Source organism: Opisthocomus hoazin, unplaced genomic scaffold, assembly GCF_030867145.1.
Source record: "Opisthocomus hoazin isolate bOpiHoa1 unplaced genomic scaffold, bOpiHoa1.hap1 HAP1_SCAFFOLD_115, whole genome shotgun sequence".
Taxonomy (NCBI): Eukaryota; Metazoa; Chordata; class Aves; order Opisthocomiformes; family Opisthocomidae; genus Opisthocomus; species Opisthocomus hoazin.
In genome coordinates, this window is record NW_027449069.1 from 21,111 (window position 1) to 40,703 (window position 19,593).

A 19,593-nucleotide genomic window follows, 5' to 3' on the forward strand; every position below is an offset into this window, starting at 1 on the left:
AGCACAGCACCAAAGACACAGACTGGAACTGCCCCGGCCACCTGGGCTGAAGACAAACCCCTTCCTTCCCTTTACATGCCCAAAAGGGCCCGCTGCTGCACAGCCCTCTCCCCTACGCTAACTTTACAAGCCCTCCCTGCAATTCCCAGCCATGGCCTCCTCCCTCCAGTCCCTCGACTTAGCTTTTGGAATGCCAGGGGTCTAAATTCATCCTCAACAAAAAGCACATTGGCTAACTGGGAAGCTCCTGCACTCGCCTGGTTCCGCTTTGTCATCTGAAGAGGAAAAAACCCAGAAACAGTGCTGACAGGAAGCATCACACTGGCCGAGATCAACCTCTTCCACAACAACCCCCTCAGAAGCACCTGGGTGCTCTGCTCACCTGCTCGTTCCGGAGTCAGACGCTGCAGCCATTATTGTTTCTGCTACCTCAGATAGCAAGAGACAAAATTACCATTGTGCCCGTGAGAAGTCACCCGCCCCACACTGCCACCCTGGCTCACCTCAAGAGCTTGTCCAATGGCAAAGGTGACCCGCACAGCTCCTGCAAAACCAAGAGAGATACGCTTCACTGAGTTGCTGCACAATACTTTGCTCACACACTGACCCGGCCCACAATTGCCTCACCTTCTCAGACCTCTGGTCAGCATGTTGCCATGCCCCTCCAAATCTGCATGTGGCATCTGCAACAATCACAGCAAAGAGACACATGCTGAGATACTGCCAAAAACCACACCGTCTACCCACACCAACTGCCATCTCCCAGCCTTTACCTTGGCTGCTCACCCGTGTTTTCTCTGCCATTTACGTGTCTATGCTGCAGCTTGGGTACCATCTACGAAACACAAACAAAGGACGCTTATAGCTTCACCAACAATATGACTCCTGAAAAATAACTGATACTTCAGCCCACTGGTCGTAGCTCACCTTGTTGAAGTCACCGCTGGTGCCGATATCTCACTGCACTTATTCCTTTGCACCTCCAAAATAACACACAAACCACAAACTAAGTGAAGTCATGTAGCCACCGGTCACATCTTCCCTCGACATCATGCACAAACCCACCTTCTTTTGGCGCACCTCTCGCCACCTCCGTGGCTCTTTGGTGCCCATCTCGTCCACGGGCAACTGCAAAAAATTAATAAACATGTCACCCAGAAGCTGACCGAGACCTTAGAGTCCAGCTCCATTGCTTGATTTCAGAATACTATCTAGAGGCCAACTCTAGCCTGCCATTAAGAAAAAACAATGCAAAAAAGGACAAAACCTTAGACCCCACACATAGAAGCCTGAATACTTTTGAGATTCAATCCGCTTTGCTGCCGTCGATCAGCCCCTCCTACACAACTCCAGTCATCTCTGTAAAACACTGTTGAAATGAGAGTCCACATTGCCTGCTGATGGCTGCTCCATTCAAGCTGACTGCCCAGCCTCTGCCTAAACAGTCCAGGCCTGTCAACCTATTAACCACAGCCTCTTATCGCTATGACACCTACCCCTGACTCTACGCCGCTGGGCAGAGCGGCTCCAAGCCAAAACACACATAGGCACAGACCAACATTACACACAACAACACAAACAATGAGATTCAAAGAAGAGAGAAAACCCTCCGCAAGAACAATGACTGCTGGACCAGAGAAGCTGTCAGACAAGGAGACCGACAGGGCCGCAATGGCCCAGAGCGCGGAGGCTGCACAGCAGCCTCAGAAAAACAGGAGAACCCAGTGGTCCCTTACAAGAAGTTACGGTCAGAATGGCGACAATGGATGTGCAAGAAGCCCGGCTTCAAGACCTAAGATGGTAAGGATGCAGGGAACAAGTCCCACAGTCCATGAAAATGGACCGGTAGAGAGAAGACCTGCTGGCACAGCCTGGAACACCGCAAAAAAGAATCGACTAGAAACTTCTGAGGCGTGAGATCGATCCATTATTTACGCTTGTAAGGCAAGAAGAGACATGCCCAATTGGCACTATGCCTATGAGGAGGGGCATTCCAGACCCCAGGGGTGGTGCCTGATGTGCATAGTGTGCTCCTTGACTGTGAAGAACAACAAGGATGTTGAGACCCTGGTAAGGTCTAAGACACAGAAGACGCATGACACAAACAACACAGCACCACAGACACGGCCTGGAACTGCCCTGCTCACTTGGGCTGGAGACAAACCCCTTCCTTCCCTTTACATGCCCAAAGGGGCCCGCTCCTGCACAGCCCTCTCCCCTACGCTAACTTCGCAAGCCCTCCCTGCGATGCCCAACCGTGGTCCCCTCCCTCCAGACCCTCCCCAATCCCTCAACTTAGCTTTTAGAGGGTCGAGGGTCTGAATCCACGCTCAACATGAACATGCATCAGCTAACCAGATGCTCCGGCAGTCGTCACGTTCTGCTTCCTCCTCTGCAAAAAAAAAAACACCCACAAACAGTTCTGACGGTAAGCATCATGCTGGCCAACACCAACATCATCCACAGCATCCCCCTCAGAAGCACTGGGATTCTCCGCTTACCTGCTCGGTCCAGAATGGGATGCTGCAGCCCTCATCGCTCTTGCTAACCTAAGATACCAAGAGACAAAATTACCGTTGCGCTGCTGAGAAATCACCTGCCCCAGGCGCCTCCTCGCCGCCACCCTGGCTCACCTCAAACGCTGGTCCGATGCCAAAGGCGGGCCGCACAGCCCCTGCAAAACCAAGAGATATGCGTCATTGAGGTGCCGTATGATATTTTGCTCTGAGATGCTGATCCGACCCATGACCGCCTCATCTTGTCAGATCTCTTGTCAGCGTGCTGCTTTGCGCATCCGAGACCATGTGACACCTACAAAGAAAACAAAGTAGAAAACATGTGCTGAGATAGTGCCAAAATTGCAGCCTGCCCGCACCGATTCCCATCTCCTGCTCCTTCACCTTGGCTGCTCGCCCGTGTCGCCCCTGCCATTTACATGGTGCCACCTCAAGTCTCTGGTACCACCTGAAAAACCACAAATAAGGGATATTGATAACTTCAATGACAATACCCTACCTACCAGAACCATAACTGCTACTGTAGCCTACTACTCATTGTTCTCCTTGACAGAGGCACTCCTGGTGCCCATATCCTGCTTCGCTTGTTTCTTTGCACCTACAATATTGGGGAAAAAACCCACCAACCTTATTGCAGTCACATAGCCACCGAATGCATCCTCCTTCTGATGCTATGCACCCGTCTGCCTTCATAGAGCAGTCTGTTCAATGCTTCCGTTGGTCCTCTGTGCCCATCTTGTCCCCCAACATCTGAAAAAACATTGAAAAAGTCACCTGGATGCTGCTCAAGCCATTAACTGTTCCAGATGTGTTGATTCCATTTGGGAATACTATCTGCAGTGCAACTGCAGCCTGCCACTAAATAAATGAAAAAAGGGCCAGACTTCAAGCCCCACACATACAAGCCAGAACGCTGTCCAGATTCAAGCTCCTTTGCTGCCGCTGATTGACCCCTCCCATGCAGCTCCCAGCACCTCCTCTAACCACTGTTCAAATGACAGACCACGCAGCCTGCCGATGGCTGCTCCCTGCGAGCTCGCTGCCCAACCTCTACCGCAACAGTCTAGGCCTATCGACATATTAACCGCAGCTTCCTATCGCTATTCCTTCTACCCCTGACTTTACACCCCTGGACAGAGCAGCTCCAAGCCAACAAACAGGCACAGACCGACGGTACACACACCACCACAAACAATGTGATTCAAAGAAGAGAGAAAACTCTCTGCAAGAAGAATGACTCCCTGATGGGAGACACTGTCCAGCAAGAAGACCTACGGGGCCACGACAGCCCAGAGCGAGGAGGCGCTACGGCAGCCCCAGAAAAACAGACAACGCAAGAGACCCTTACAAGAAGTTACCGTCAACACAGATGATGGATGCACGAGAAGCCCGGCTTCAAGACCTAAGAAAGTAAGGATGCAGGGAAGAAGTCCCACCGTCCATGAAAATGGACCGGTACAGAGAAGAGTGGCTGACACAGCCAGGAATGATGCCGCTAATGAGAACCGACCGGAAACTTGCGAGATGTGACACCGATCCGTGCTTTACGCTCACAGGGAAATAAAAGAATCGCCCAATTGACAGTATGCCACTGACCGCAGGTATTCGAGACTCTAGGGATGGCACCTGATGTGCCTAAGATGCTTGTTGAGCACAAATACCAATGAAGAACTGGAGACCCAGGTAAGTTTTAAGATGCATAAGACGGACCACACAAACAACACAACACCACAGACACAGGCTGGAACTGCCCTGCCTGCCAAGGCTTAAGAGAAACCCCTTCCCTTTACTGGCCCAAAGGGAGCTGTTCCGGGACAGCCCGCTCCCCTATGCTAACTTCACAAGCCCTCCCCACGATGCCCAACTGTGGTCCCCTCCCTCCAGACCCTCCCCAGGCCCCGATCCCTCTACTTCGCTTTCAGAGGCACACGGCTCTAAACCCATCCTCGACAGAAAACACATCGGATATCTGGGATGCTCCTGCAGTCGCCAGGTTCCGCTTCCTCCTCTGCAAAAAAAGAAAACCCACAAACAGTTCTGACGGTAAGCATCACGCTGGCCAACGCAACACCTTCCACAACAACCCCGTCCTCAGAAGCACCGGGATTCTCTGCTCACCTGCTGGGTCCAGAATGGGACGCTGTGGTCCTCATCGCTCTTGATAACCCAAGATACCAAGAGACACGAAATTACCCTTGCGCTCCTGAGAAATCATCCGCCCCATGCTCCTCCTCGCTAACGCCCTGGCTCACCTCAAATGCCAGCCCAATGCCAAAGGCCCCTGCAAAAGCTTGTATCTTCGCTGTCAATAAGACACGTGAACATTAACTGCTACTGCAGGCCGCTAGGCACAGCTAACCTTGCCTGAGTCACCTCTGCTGCCCGTAAACCCGCTTTACGCCTTCAAAATTAAAAAAACACCCACAAATCAAAACCTAAAAGCTAGTCCTATAGCCACTGGTCACATCTTCCCTCCGACATCACATGCGAACCCACCTTCTTACGATGCTCTGCTCGCCTCTCCTCCGTCACCCTTTGGCGCACGGCTCGTTCCTCTGCATCTGCAAAAAACATATTGTAGAAGTCACCCCAATGCTGACCAATAGCTTAGGGATTCCAGAGGTTTTGTTTCCATTCAGAAATACCACCTAGAGTCCAACTACAGCCTGCCGTTAGAAAAAAACAAAATCAAATGCAAAAGAACATTAAGCTCTTCACATACAAGCCTTAACACCTTTGAGGTTCAAAGGCCTCACGTTCAGCCCTCCGTCTTCAGATGCGGAGGCCCAGAGGGTTTGCGCTTCGTCTCTTGTGTCTTTGTCATAGCTCCCCGTCAGCCGCAGAGAGACTCAGACCAAATGAACCTCATCGATGTCCCATGGCGACTGCAAAACTATACTGACCGAAGCCGATAAACCCTCCTCGCTTCCTCAACCATCCCCCATCTCAAAGCTTTAGAAGCTCCTTCTCTCCTCCTGAACTGGCAAAGAAGGAACCACATGCCCTCTCCCGGCAGCCGCTTCCCTGTATTTGCGCCCCTGAACCCCCCGCATCGGCCGCTCCTCAGGAGCCTTTCTTCCAAACCATGTCCTGTGTTCTGTGGGCATCTCCCACATTATGCCTTCCCGCAGCCTCAGGGATTGGCTACAGGACCACAAAGTAAGCAAAGCCCCGATGCTTATAATCTATGAGGGGCCTGCCACGAGCCGCAAAGTTTCCAGGGGTGACACGGTCCACTGAGTGATTGGTAAAGGCAATGAGCCATCCCATGCTCTGAAAGACACTATGTGTCACAACCCTGCCGCTCGCTTGAGAAACGCTCAATCTCTGTACAAATGTGTACAACATGCTCACCCTAACCCCTGCCAGACAATGTCATCGTCAATCTGATTAAGACACACGGTATCAGCAAGTTACACAGTAAACAGTACCGCTAGTGAAAAAAACGCAATGTTCCATCCTCAATCAAGTCAGGAGATCCAGGAGAGTGTAATGAACCTAGAATAAAGAGAACAACACATACTATTAAACAATCTCACTGCCCACAAATTCTGAATAAAAAGTTACTGACCTGAAGAAAAAGGCTGTGGATAAATGTACTAGATCTGCTGCCGAGCCTTGACTCATCCTTAAAAGTCCAACCTCAAACAGAAGCTTCTGCTTCTCTAAATACCAAAATGCATTTCCTGGAGTAGCTTAGCTCAAAAGCTGTAACTGACTGAAGGAGGAGTAGAGCTCTAAGACCAAAGAAAGCTAGGAGTAGAATGAGCTCCCTTCTCAGCAGCTGCAGCTCTTATACTCCCGGCCTCGCCCACCACCCTTCCCACGCTCCCCTGGGAAAGGGGAGGGGTGAACCACCAAAAGGTATAAAGGCAGCTGGAAGAGCAGCAGCAAGTTCTTTTCTCTGCCTTCAATTTACATTGTGTGAAGCATCAACAGGAGAAAGCAACCCTTACCGGTAACAATGTCTGCTCTTTTACTATAACTGCATCTGTTGCATTAGCAATGCGACTGAGTAAGTAATTCAACTTAATTTTTCTGCGGTGTAGGTAGAAAAAGATAGAGTTCATATTAAGCTAGGCAAGAAGCTAGTTTGCTAAATGCAGTAACAATATTATTACCAAAATTTAGACGTTTCAGTTTCCTATAAAAAACCCACAATGCTATGGGTTTACTCTTCATTTCTAGTGAGACCAGGCATGCCACCTAAGTTCTGCCAGAACTATTTTCTGGATAGGACTGAATGACAAAGCAGAATTAGATGCTGTAAGAATCTTCTCTCAAAAGTATCTCTGGTGGCAAATTGCATTGTTTATCATCAACAGCGGATGATTTAGAACCTCTTTGAAGGTCTCTCTGCCTGACTCCCTTAAGAGAGCTAGGTGAATCCCAAAGAACAGAAAACAGAAAAAAATGTGGAAATACAAGAAACGTATCAGAAACAGAAAAAAACGGCCTGATTAATATCTAAGTAGATAGAAGAAAAATAAATTGCAAAACTTAACAAAAACACTCCACGGGAGATGTGTTGATAGAAACAGATGAAGGCTATCGCCTTCTCTGAAAATCCAAAGAGGAGGTTGGAGCTGACGACAGACATCTTTACGGTACTGGCTACCAAATAGAAGCATATGATAAGACAGAAAAGAAAAATACTGCTCTGGGGCACAAAGATGGCTTTCAAAAAGAATCCGATAGAACGGGAGGCATCATCACTGGGATTAGAGTGGTCCTGATGGAAATATTTCATACGATAGAGGTCGTTCTCCATTTATGAATGGGAGTTGGCCGCGAGTCAGGAAGCTATCCGCTTTCTCGTTTCCATGAGTTCAGGAGCTCGAACTCTTTCTGGGAGTTCGGTCTTTCTTGGGAGCTTTGTGAAATCTGTAAAATTTGCAAGTTAGGCGTGCTGTGTTGCTGCTTGGTTACCGGCTGCAGATCGGTCGTTGGGTGGTGAGAAAAACTGTGTCGTGTATAGCTCTGTTTGCATATTCTTTGTTCTCATTATTATCTTTAGTAGTAGTATTAGTATTTACTTTATTGTCTTATTAAACTGCCCTTATCTCAACCCATGAGTTTTCCCTTTTTTCTGTTTCTCCTCCCCACCTGCCTAGGGGGAAGGGGAGGGGTAAGCGAGCTGCCATCTAGCGCTCGGTTGCCGGCTGCCTGGTTAAAATATGACAATATATAAATAAATTTAAAAGCTAAGTGACACAGGACAGACAGGAGAGAATAAAAAATGGGGTTAGGCGTGTCAATGAAAGTAGACATAAAGAAAACCTTTGAAGTGACCTCATAGAGCACAGACAGGAAAAAAGTAAATAATAGAGCAAGAAAAATATATGAATGTTAACATAAAAACATTAAATTCAAAAGTGACCACAAGAAGATCAGAAAAAAAATTTAAATAGCAGAAAAACCTAAATAGGCAAGAGACGCAGAAAGAAAATTTTAAAAGCGACCGGGTAAGGGACAGATCAGAATGAATTAAAAACTAAAGACGGCGCGGCTAGGTGACAATAGACAACAAATGAAAATCTAAAAGCCACGGGGTACAGGAAACACAGGAAACTAATAAAAAATGTAGAGATTTCTTAACAAAAGACCTACAGCGAAGACCCCAAGACCCCAGGGAAGGTGGTGAGAACCTAGTGAAGACCCCAGGACCTAAATGAAGACCCCAGGACCCCAGTGAACACCTCGAGACCCCAGTGAAGACCCCGAGAACCCAGTGTTAACCTAGAACCCAGTGAAGACCCCAGGAACCCAGTGTTAACCTAGAGAAACCAGTGAAGACCCTGAGAAACCAGTGAACACCCCAGGACCCAAGTGAAGGTTCTGAGACCCCAATGAACATCCCAGGAGCCCAGGGAAGACCCCGAGACCCCAGAGGAGGTGGTGAGCACCTAGTGATCAACCCGAGGACCCCAGTGAAGTCCCCAGGACCGTAGTGAAGACTCCGAAAACTCAGTGAAGACTCCAGGACCCCAGCGAAGACCCCGAGACCCCACTGAACACCCCAGGACACCAGTGAATGCCCCAAAACACTTGTGATACCCTAAGACACTAGTGAACACCCCAGGACCCCAGGGAAGGTGCTGAGACCCCAGTGAACACCCCAGGACCTCAGCGAAGACCCCAGGACCCCAGGGAAGGTGCTGAGACCCCAGTGAACACCCCAGGACCGTAGTGAAGACTCCGAAACCTCAGTGAAGACCCCAGGACCCCAGCGAAGACCCCGAGACCCCACTGAACACCCCAGGACACCAGTGAATGCCCCAAAACACTTGTGATACCCTAAGACACTAGTGAACACCCCAGGACCCCAGGGAAGGTGCTGAGACCCCAGTGAACACCCCAGGACCTCAGCGAAGACCCCAGGACCCCAGGGAAGGTGCTGAGACCCCAGTGAACACCCCAGGACCCTTGTGATAACCCCAAGACGCTAGTGAACACCCCAGGACACCAATTAAGGTTCTGGGACCCCAGGACCCCAGTGGAGACCCCAGGACACCAGGGAAGTTGCTGAGAACCCAGTGAACACCCCGAGACGCCAGCGAAGACCCCAGGACCCCAGTGAAAACTCCGAGACACCAATGAAGCTGCTGAGACCCCAGTGAAGACCCCGAGAACTCAGGGATCACCCCAGGACACCAGTGAAGACCCCGAGAGGCCAATGAATGCCCCAGGACCCCAGCGAAGACCCCAGGACTCCAGTGAAGGTGCTGAGACCCCAGTGAGGACCCCGGGATGCCAGTGAAACCCCCGATACCACAGTGAACTACCCAGGATCCCATTCAAGACCCCAGGACAGCAGTGAACACACCAGTGAAGGTGCTGAGACCCCAGTAAAGACACTGAGACCACAGTGAATATGCCAGGACCCCAGTGAAGGTGCTGAGAACTCAGTGAAGACCCCTAGAAACCAGTGAACACCCCAGGACCCCAGTAAATGTGCTGAGACCCCAGTGAAGGTCTAGACAATCCAGTGAACACCCCAGGACTCCAGGGAAGACCCCAGGGAAGGTGCTGACACCCGAGTGAGCACCCCAGCACCCCAGAGAAGGTGCTGAGACCCCAGGGAACACCCCAGCACCACAGGAAAGGCTTCACTGGTGTGTTCACTGCTGTCCTGGGATCTTGAGTGGGGTCCTGGGTGGTTCACTGTGGTATCGGGGGGTTCACTGGCATCCTGGGGTCCTCACTGGGGTCTCAGCACCTTCACTGGAGTCCTGGGGTCTTCGCTGGGGTCGTGGGGTGTTCACTGGGGTCTCGGGGCCTTCGCTGGAGTCCTGGGATGTTCACTGGGGTCCTGGGGCGTTCATTGGCCTCTCGGGGCATTCACTGGCCTCTCGGGGTCTTCACTGGTGTCCTGGGGTAATCCCTGAGTTCTCGGGGTCTTCACTGGGGTCTCAGCAGCTTCATTGGTGTCTTGGAGTTTTCACTGGGGTCCTGGGGTCTTCGCTGGCGTCTCGGGGTGTTCACTGGGTTCTCAGCAACTTCCCTGGTGTCCTGGGGTCTCCACTGGGGTCCTGGGGTGTTCGCTGGGGTCTCAGAACCTTCTGTGGGGTCCTGGGGTCTCCCCTGGGGTCCTGGGGTTATGACAAATGTCCTGGGGTTCTCACTGGGGTCTTGGGGTGCTCACTGGGGCCTCAGAACCTTCCCTGGGGTCCTGGGGAACCTTAGGCCTTCCCTGTGGTGCTGGGGTGTTCCCTGGGGTCTCAGCACCTTCACTAGGGTCTCAGCACCTTCTCTGGGGTGCTCACTCGGGTGTCAGCACCTTCCCTGGGGTCCTGGGGTCTTCCCTGGGGTCCTGTTCTGAATCAGAGAGAATAAAAGAGGGTGGCAGAACTCAGAGGGTGCCATGGGGCATGAGGGTTATCTCAGGAGAGGTTGTGATGAGAGTGAGGGGAACGTGAACACGGAGACAAACAAATGATTGCTGACACAATGGGGAACTCGGGAAGTGATCTGAACAGAGGACGGGTGTCCTCAGGGGACCGGGGACCAAATGGAGGCATCCGACACGGCGGAAGAGAAGGTAAGAGTGTTCTGGGGCAAAAGGAAAGCCCGAGGAAGAGTCGCTTCTGAATAAGAAAGGTATAAAGCCTGCTGCAGAACTAAAGAATGGCCATAGAACACAAGGATGCCCACGGGAAATGTTGCGACAGAAACAGAGAGGGGCTAAGGTGGCTGGAGAGACAGATGGTGGCTCGAGGGGACAAAGGTACTCAGGAGGTGATTTGAACAGAGTACGGATGTTCCAAGGGAGATGCTGACCCACTGGAGATGAGCGAGATGGAGGAGAGGACAAAAAGACTGCTCTGAGGAAGAGGAGATACTCTGGCAAACCGAGAGGGGTACGAATGATGCTCTAGAGATAGAATTGTGCCGAGGAGACCCTCTAAAGCCTCAGGATGAACTGAGAGAATAGGGTGGAAACAAGTTTTACAAAACAAAGGGATGAGGGAAGTAAAGGGAAAAAATAAAAAATAGGAACAGCAAACTAAAACAGAGAGGTAGAAATAATATCTAAAACGCAAAGGCATTAAGGAAAGAGAAGAAACAAAAATAAAGACAAAGAATGGGATAAAACCAGAAAATTTTAAAAGTGATGAGGATTAACAAAACAAGGAACAAATTTTAAAATGGAGACATAGAAAGAAAATATAAAAAGTCACTGAGGAAAGACAAGTAATTGAAAGAAAAGACAACAAATGAGATAAAAGTAGACAGAAAATCTTAAAAGTGACAGTGATGAGGGAAATAAAGAATAAATTAAAAAATAACGATGGCGAACTAAAACAGAAAAAATCTAAAAAGTGATGGCAAAGAAGCAAGAGAAGCAAAGGCAAAAAAAAATTGTTCTATGTCGCGATGGAATGATGCACTTCATTTGTAAGAGGGAAGCAACAAAAAGTTTATTGATATAAAACAGCAATTTAACAAAATTTGATAGTAAATGGAACAGTGATTGAACAAGATTCAATGGCAAGGTACACTGGATTATCTACTGCGTAGAAGACTGGGTCAGACCAAACTGTCGGGGAGATCCTTCCATGGAGCCGTGAGGTTCAGAACGGACACCCTTGCTTTCTAAGCTCCTTCTCAGAGAGGAGTCTGGGTGCGGCTGCATCCAAACTTAGCGCCAGACTCGGTAAACAGTTTATGTCTAAAGGATTATACGCGCACAATCAATCCTTTATATCACTTATCCAAGATGTAAATAGGTTCAGCAAACTAAATGGACGAAGATAGTGAAACAAAATTTTTAAAGTGAAGAAGCAGAGGACAGGCAGGAAGAAATAAAACACACGGACAGAGAATGAGTTGAACGTGGACACAGAGAGAGAATTTAGAAAGCAACGGCGTACTGGCCGTACAGGTAAGAAGTTTAACGTCAGGAGAGGGAGCCACATAGACAGCCCAGGGAAAGGACACTGGATGAGCAACATAGTGCAGAGCAGAGGGGGTCACTGAAAACAGACACAGGTCGCTGGGTAGAGGGAGACTTAGAAGTGCGGTTTTCCCAAGAAAGGTGGAAGAAGGCAGCATGGGAAGAATGCAGTAGCAGCAGGTGGTGAGCCAGAAAGGGAGAGGCATAGGAAGGAAACGTAGAAAGCAATGGCATACAAGGCAGTGTTGGTAGAAGAGCAAAACACTTTGGGGAGCCAGAGAGCCCGAAAAGGAGATGGAGGCAGGCAGAGATCTAGAGAAGCGTGGCAGGGATGGCCCCCAACTCACCACTGCTCCTGGTGCTGGCAGGAGACCTTCACTTCCCCGACGCTTCTGTCTCTGCCTCTGCCACCCTCCTCCTCCGCAGTGCCGGCTGCCTGACCCTTGCCCACCCAGAAGCAGGCGGCGGGTGCCTCGACGCTTCTCTCCCATGAAGTTTCCCGGACACACAGCAGATCACATGTGCAGCCGACGGAGGCACCGAGCTCCCGGAGCCATGTGCTGGTGGTGTGCTTTGTTGGGGATGGCTGGCAGCGATCCTTCCTCACCGTGGGGACCGGCCAGTCCTTGCTGGAAACCCCCATTGCCTGTGGAACCCCCTTTGTTAGCCGGTTCCTGCAGGCAGGAGTGCCCGGGCAGCCCCCTCTCCAAGCCAGAGCCCCTTGGCACAGCAGAGCCAGCCCTGTCCTCATCTCACCGGTGGCACTCGGGGCTGCCCCAGCCCATCCCCACCTGCAGCCTTTTGAATACCTTGGCCCAGCCCCATCCTCCCCTCATGGGCCCCACCTGGGCTGCCCCAGCCAGCAGCTGGAGCCCTTCGGGAACAGGGGTCATCATCAGTCCCTCCCCTGGACCCCACTCCAGCCACTCGCTGTGGAAAAAATAGAAGAAAAAATTGAAAGATCGGGAGAGTGAACTGAAATGGAGACATAGAAAGAAAATCTAAAAAGCAAGGGCACTAAATAAAGAGAATAAATACTCAAAAATAAAGACACTGAAGGGAAAAAAGTAAGCATATGAAAAACATTTAATAGGGATAGGCATTAGAAAAGTAAAGGAAATAATTATGAAATAGAGATAGCAAACTAAAAGAGAGATGTAGGAAGAAAAATTAAAAAGAGAGGCCACTAAGGAAAGACAAGAAATAATTAAAAAACAAAGGTAGACAAATAAAGACCACAAAGGGACAAAAGCAGATAGAAAATTTAAAAAGCAATACGGATTAAGGAACTAAAGAAAAAAATTTTAAATAGACAGAAACTAACACAGAGACTTAGAACGAAAATTTTAAAAGCAATGGCAATAAGGGATAACAAGAAAAAAAATAATTAAAAAATAAAGACAGCAAATGCGTTAAAAGTAGAAATTTTTAAAAGCCAAAGGATTAGAAGAGGAAAGAATTAAAAAACAGCAACAGCAAACTAAAATGCAGTGTTGTGGTTTAGCCCCAGCCGGCAACAAGAACCACACAATTGCTCTCATACTCCTCCCCTCCCCCCCAGTGGGATGGGGAGAAGAACCAGAAGGAAAAGGCAAAAACTGGTGGGCTGCGATAAAAACAGTTTAACAGAACAGCGACGGGAGAACAAAATAACAACAAGAATACTGTGTTTTTTAAAAAAAAACAAAAAATATATACAACAGGGTGCAATTTTTCTCACCATCCGATGCTCAGCTTGCTCCTGAGTAGCGAACCACCCTGCTCTAGCACGCATCCCCACTTAAATACCAAGCATGATGTCACATGGCATCGAATATCCCATTTGACTGGCTGGTTTGGGTCAGCCCAAGCAGCTTCTTGTGAAAACTGACCCTATCCCAGATCAACCCAGGACATGCAGGCATAGGCAAGAAATTTTAAAAAGCAACGGCACTAAGGAAAGAGAAGAAATTATTGCAAAATAAGGACGGCAAACAGGATAAAAGTAGGCATAGAAAGAATATTTTAAAAGCAAGGGCACTAAAAAAAGACAGAAAGCAATTAAAGACAGCGAAGGGAATGAAAGTAGACATAGAAAGAACATTTAAAATTGATAGCCGTTAGGGAAGTCAAGGAAAAAATTATGGACTGGGGACAGCATACTAAAACAGAGATGTAGAGAGAACATTTTAAAAGCAACAGCACTAAGGAAAGACACGAAATAATTTTAGAAACAGCAAAGGGAATAAATTAGGCAGAGAACGATAATTTGAAAAGCAATAGGCATTAGGGGAAGTGAAGGGACAAACTAAAAATAGGGACAGCAAACTAAAACAGCTGTAGATAGAAAATTCAAAAAGCGACAGCGCTACGGAAAGGCAAGAAATGATTAAAAGAGAAGGCAGCAAAATAAAGACAGCCAATGGGAGAAAAGTAGACAGAAAAATCTTAAAAGCAATGGTGATTAAGGAAACAGGGAAAAAAAATCAATATCAGCCCACATACCGACTTCCTCCTGGTCAGCCTTGCAAAGACAGGAGGAAGCCCAGCGCTACCTTCCCGGATACCCTGGCGCTCCGCTGCTCCCATCGTGGGAAAATACTGGTAAGGATACCTAAGCCAAAAAAAAGAGGAAAGAGAGCCACAGGGACGTGGATGACGAAGAAGACCTGACTTTACCTGCAGGAATAAACAATAGAAATCCTGCCAAAAAAAATCTAACCAAAACCCAGGAAATGAGGAGAAATCCCACCTTATCTTTAGGTTTATATGCTTTCATACATTCAGACCAAGCATAAATTCTCTAGTTAAGGGAGAACGCCTCACTACGGGACTAAAATCTTGATAAAGTTCAGGAGTAGAGAGATAGAAAGAGAAAGAGATGAACAGGGAGCAGGACAGAGGGACACAGAGGAAGAGAAAGAAGGAAAGAGAGAGAGAAAGACAGGGATAGAGCGCAGAACATGCAGAGAGAAAAACAAGACAGGGAATGTGGTTTAACCCCAGCCAGCAACTAAACACCACACAGCCACTCACTCCCCCTCAGTGGGGTGGGGGAAAGGATCAGAAGAGTGGAAGTGAGAAAACTCGTGGGTTGAGATAAAGATGGCTTAATAGGTAAAGCAAAATCCATGCAGACAAGCAAAGCAAAATAAGGAATTCATTCATTACTTCCCATCGGCAGGGAGGTATTTAGCCATTTCCAGGAAAGCAGGGCTCCACCACATGTAACAGTGACTTGGGAAGACAAATGCCATCACTCCAAGTGTCCCCTCCTTCCCCCAGCTTCTACGGCTGAGCATGATGGCATCTAGCACGGAAGATCCCTTTGGCCGGCTGGGGTCAGCTGTCCCAGCTGTGTCCCCTCCCAGCTTCTTGCGCCCCCCCCAGCCTGCTCACTGGCAAGGTGGTGTGAACAACCGAAGCGGCCTTGACGCTGTGTAAGCACACTGCTCAGCAATGACTAAAACAACCCTGTGTTACCAACACTGTTTTCATCACAAATCCAGAACATAGCCTCATACAAGCTACTACGAAGACATTAACTCCATCCTGGACAAAACCGGGACAGGGACAAAGAGAGCGATAGGACGAGGATACAAAGAAAGAGAAAGAAAAATCAGCAATGGGCAGCAGGACAGAGAGAGAGAGATGGGAAAAAGGACAGGAGGATGGCCAGAGGGATACAGAAAACCAGTGAGGGACAGGGAGACAGAAAACTGGATTCAGAGAACAAGAGAGGGACAGGGAGCAGGACACCGAGACAGAGAGAGAACGAGAGTGACGGGGGAATGGCAGAGCGATAGAGCAAGAAAAAGACGGGGACAGAGAACGGGATGAAGGCAGACCAATAAATAATAGGGAGACAGGGACAGAGAGAAGATAATACAGGGTCAGAAAGAAAAGCAGAGTAAGCGAGAGATTAAAAAGGGAAAGAGAACAGGACAGAGATGCTCAGCTGGACAACAGAGGGAAAAAGTAAAAGCAGGGTTAAAAAAAAAGCAGGAAAGAGGAACAAGGAGACAACGAGATGCGAGGACAACAGCAAGGCAGGAAGCAGCAGAGAGGGACGGGGAAAGCAAGAAGGACGGGGAGCAGACAGAGGGGCAGAAAAACGCGAAGCGGGAGCGGGGCTGAGACGCTGAGGGAGGAGCGGCGCGGCACCGCGCTGTCACCCCCGCAGCCCGCAGGGAACGACAGCTCCGGGAACGAGCACGGCCGGCACCGGCGCTCGGCCACCCCGCCGGGACGCCCCCCGCCCCCCCGGGGCAGTCCCCGCGCCCACCCCCGGTGCTCGCAGTCCCCGCCAGCAGACCCGGAGCCCCGGGGCGCAGGGCAGGCCGGGGGTGCTTCTTCGTGGGCGCTCCCGGGACGGGGGCTCCCCGGGGGCTCGGGGTCTCCCCGGGGGCTCGGGGCCCGCGTGCTCCCCGCAGAGGCTCCTCGGCCCGGCGGGGAGCAGTCGGGTCCCGGCGCCATGCGCGGCGGGGACAGCCGCAGCGACGGAAGGGGGCCCGGGACGCAGAAGGGGAGACAGGGGACAGCTGGCTGGGCAGAGGGAGCAGAGAGAGCCGGTGGGACAGGGAGCACAACGGGGGGGCCCTCGGAGAAAGGGGTCAGGACAGCGCTGGAGAAAGAAGCAGCCGTGATGAGCGGCAGGGCAGATACAGAGAAAGGAGAAGCAGAGAAGAAGGGAGGGCCAGATGGACAGGGGGTTACAGCACGAATCGATGGGTCGGGGAACAGGACAAAGACAGAAGGATGGAAAAAATAAGGAAAAGGACAGAGGGGGCAGCAAGAGGAGAAAAAAAGGGGCAGGGATTTGGCCAGAGATAGAGAAAGAAGCAGTAGGAACAGATGAAAAAGACAAGAAGGGAGATAGGGAGCAAGACAGACCTGGAGAAAGCAGCAGTATGGATAGAGGGGTAGAGAGAGAAAAAGACAGGAGGAAGGACAGAGAAACAAAAATAAGGACAGGAAGTAGGACAGAGATGGAGCAAAAAACCTAGGATGAGCAGCATGACAGCGGGAGTGAAAAAAAAATAGGGGCAGGGAGCAGGACAGCAGGATATGGTGAGAAACAACGGGACAGAAAGCAGGACAGTGACACATAAAAAGGAAGAGGGAGCAGGACAGAGAAATGGGCAGGGAAGGACAGAGAAACAGGGAAAGAGTCAGAGCAGGACGCTGGGATAGAACAAGAAGGGACAGGGAGCAGGACATGCACAAAGAAAGGCAACAGGAGAGAGGGAATGAATGGGAGAGAGATGCAGATCAGGACAAAGAGATGGAGAAGGAAATAAAAAGGGGGCAATGGAGGAGGAAGAAATAAGGATGCAGAGCCCTATAGAGGGATAGAGAAAACAAGCGAGAGACAGGGAGACAGAAAATAGAATGGAGAGAAAAAGACCAGAAAAGGGAGCTGGACTGAGGCGGGCAGGGTCCAGGACAGTGGGACTGAAAGACAGAAAGAAAGGGAGCAGGACAGCAAGGTGGAACAAGAAAAAGCACAGATGGGAACAGACAGAGGAAAGTGCAAGAAAGAGAGGAATGCGAAGAAGAATAGTGAGATTCAGATATAAAAAGAAAAAATAGTGACAGACATCAAGGAGGAGGGGCAGAGAGAGAAAAATGAGGCCAGGAAGAAGGACAGAGAGAAAAAAAGAGGGATCGGGGGACCGGGACAATGAAAGTGCGGGACACAAGAATACACAGAAAAACAGATACACAGGGAAGTGGGGGAAAAAGAAAGAGAAAGAAAGGGACAGGGAGCAAAGGGATGGAGAGAAAAAGAGAAGTATGGGAAGCAGGGCAGTGGGATGCAGAAATTAAAAATAGTCATCGGACAAGACAGATGGATAGAGAGGAAAAAAAAAGGAAGGACAGAGGGATTGTCAGAGAAAGGGACAAGAAGCAGGCCAGAGTGACAGAAAAAAAGGACAAAGCAGGACAGAGGAATAGAGAAAAAATACCGATAGGGAGCAGGACGAAAGGATGGAGACAAAAACGAGGGGAATGAATGAGGGATAGAGAAAGAGAGGATAGAGGTTGGGACAAAAAGAAGAACAAGGAACAGGATGGGGGGATTGAGGAAAAAAAGAGAGATGCAGATCAGGACAAAGAGATGGAGAAGGGCAAAATAGCGATGGGCTGGAGGATGGAGACATGGAAGAGAAAAAAGGGTTGGGGAGCAGGACAGGAAAAGAGAGAGCTAAAAAGGGACAGCCAGCTGGACAGGGGATATACTGAGAAACTATGGGATGGGCAGCAAGATAAAGGCAGAAAAACATAAGGAGAGAAAGCAAGACAGAGGGACAGTGAGACAGAAAAAAAAATAGCAGGGAGCAGGACAGAGATGGAGAAGGAAGCAATAGGGACAAAAGCACAGAGAAAGACAGACTAGAAAAAGGACAGAGGGCCACAAAAAGAGAGTGACAGGACCAGGACAGGGAGATGGAGAGAAAAAAATAGCGATGAGTAACAGGGCAGAGAGAGAGACAGATGAGAAGCATGACAGAGGGATATAGAGAGAAAGACCGGGACAAGTAATGGTGTGGGGAGACAGGGAGCACAACAGATGAACAGAAAGAAAACAAGAGGGGTGGGGAACAAGACAGTCCTATTGCGGAAGAGGGATGGAGCAGACAGAGCAAGAACAGAAAAAAAGAGAGGTGCAGAGAGGTAGAAAAAAATGTGTGTGAGAGCGAAAGGAAGGATTGGGGAGCAGAAGAAAGAGATGGCGAAGGAGCAAAATAGCAGTTGGCACAAGAGAGAGACGGAGAATAAAAAAATACCTGTAGGAAGCAGGACAGAGGGATAGAGTGAGGAAAAAAAAGGGACAGGAACAGCGTAAACAAAAATAGAAGAGAGGAAATAAAAAAGGACAAGGCGGGTGGAGAGAGAAAAAAAACTGGGATAGAGAGAGAAAGAGGAACCCAGAGAAGGACAGAGATGGCAAAATAAAAAATAGTGAAGAGGGGCAGCAAGTAAAACCGAGACAGGGAGAAATACAGAGAAAAGGGAGGAAGGAAGGAGAGGAAGATACATGGAGCAGGACAGAGGAAAAAAAAAATGCTGATGAGGAGCAGGACAGGTAGAGAGAGGAAAGACAGGTGGATATAGCGAGAAATGATGCAGCAGGACAAAAGCAGGACAGAGATGGACAAAGATTAGTGACAGAAGGATAGAAAAAGACAGACAAGAACAGAGGAACAGACAAAAAGAGTAACAGGACCAGAACAGAGAGATGGAGAAAGAAAAAACAGTAAAGAGCAGCAGGACAGAGGGAGAGAGAGGGAAAAAGAAGGACAGGAGAATGGCCAGTGGGATACAGAAAACCAGTGAGGGACAGGGAGTCAGAAAATGGGATTCAGAGAACAAGAGAGGGACAGGGAGCAGGACACTGAGACAGAGAGAACGAGAGTGATGGTGGAACGATGGAGAAGTAGAGCAAGAGAAAGACAGGGACAGAGAGCAGAATGATGATGGAGCAATAAATAGGGTCACGGAGAATGACAGAGTGATAGAGACAAAAAGAGAGAGACACGGAGAACAATAGGGGACCAGAAAAAGAAAAGACAAAGGACAGGGAACAGCACAGAGGGACGGAGAGAAAAAGAGTTGACAGGCAACATGGGAGAGAGATGTGGATACAAGTAATAGGGACACAGACCAGCACAGAGGAACAGAAAGACAACAAGACAC

The 19,593-nt window shown here is 49.4% G+C and overlaps 1 long non-coding RNA gene across 2 annotated transcripts; it reads right to left on the reverse strand.

Annotated features, from left to right (window-relative positions):
- Window positions 1–200: 200 nt before the first annotated feature.
- LOC142360368 (uncharacterized) lies at window positions 201–1,149 on the reverse strand. 2 transcript variants are annotated; one of them, XR_012762987.1, is made up of 7 exons: window positions 1,066–1,149; window positions 928–980; window positions 774–835; window positions 628–683; window positions 504–544; window positions 383–425; window positions 201–275 (listed from the first exon to the last, which is right to left on the reverse strand). It is a non-coding gene; the product is annotated as an uncharacterized LOC142360368 (long non-coding RNA). The 2 variants fall into 2 exon arrangements; XR_012762986.1 differs by lacking the exon at window positions 1,066–1,149 and having other exon boundaries at window positions 928–1,011.
- Between the last annotated feature and the right edge of the window lie 18,444 nt (window positions 1,150–19,593).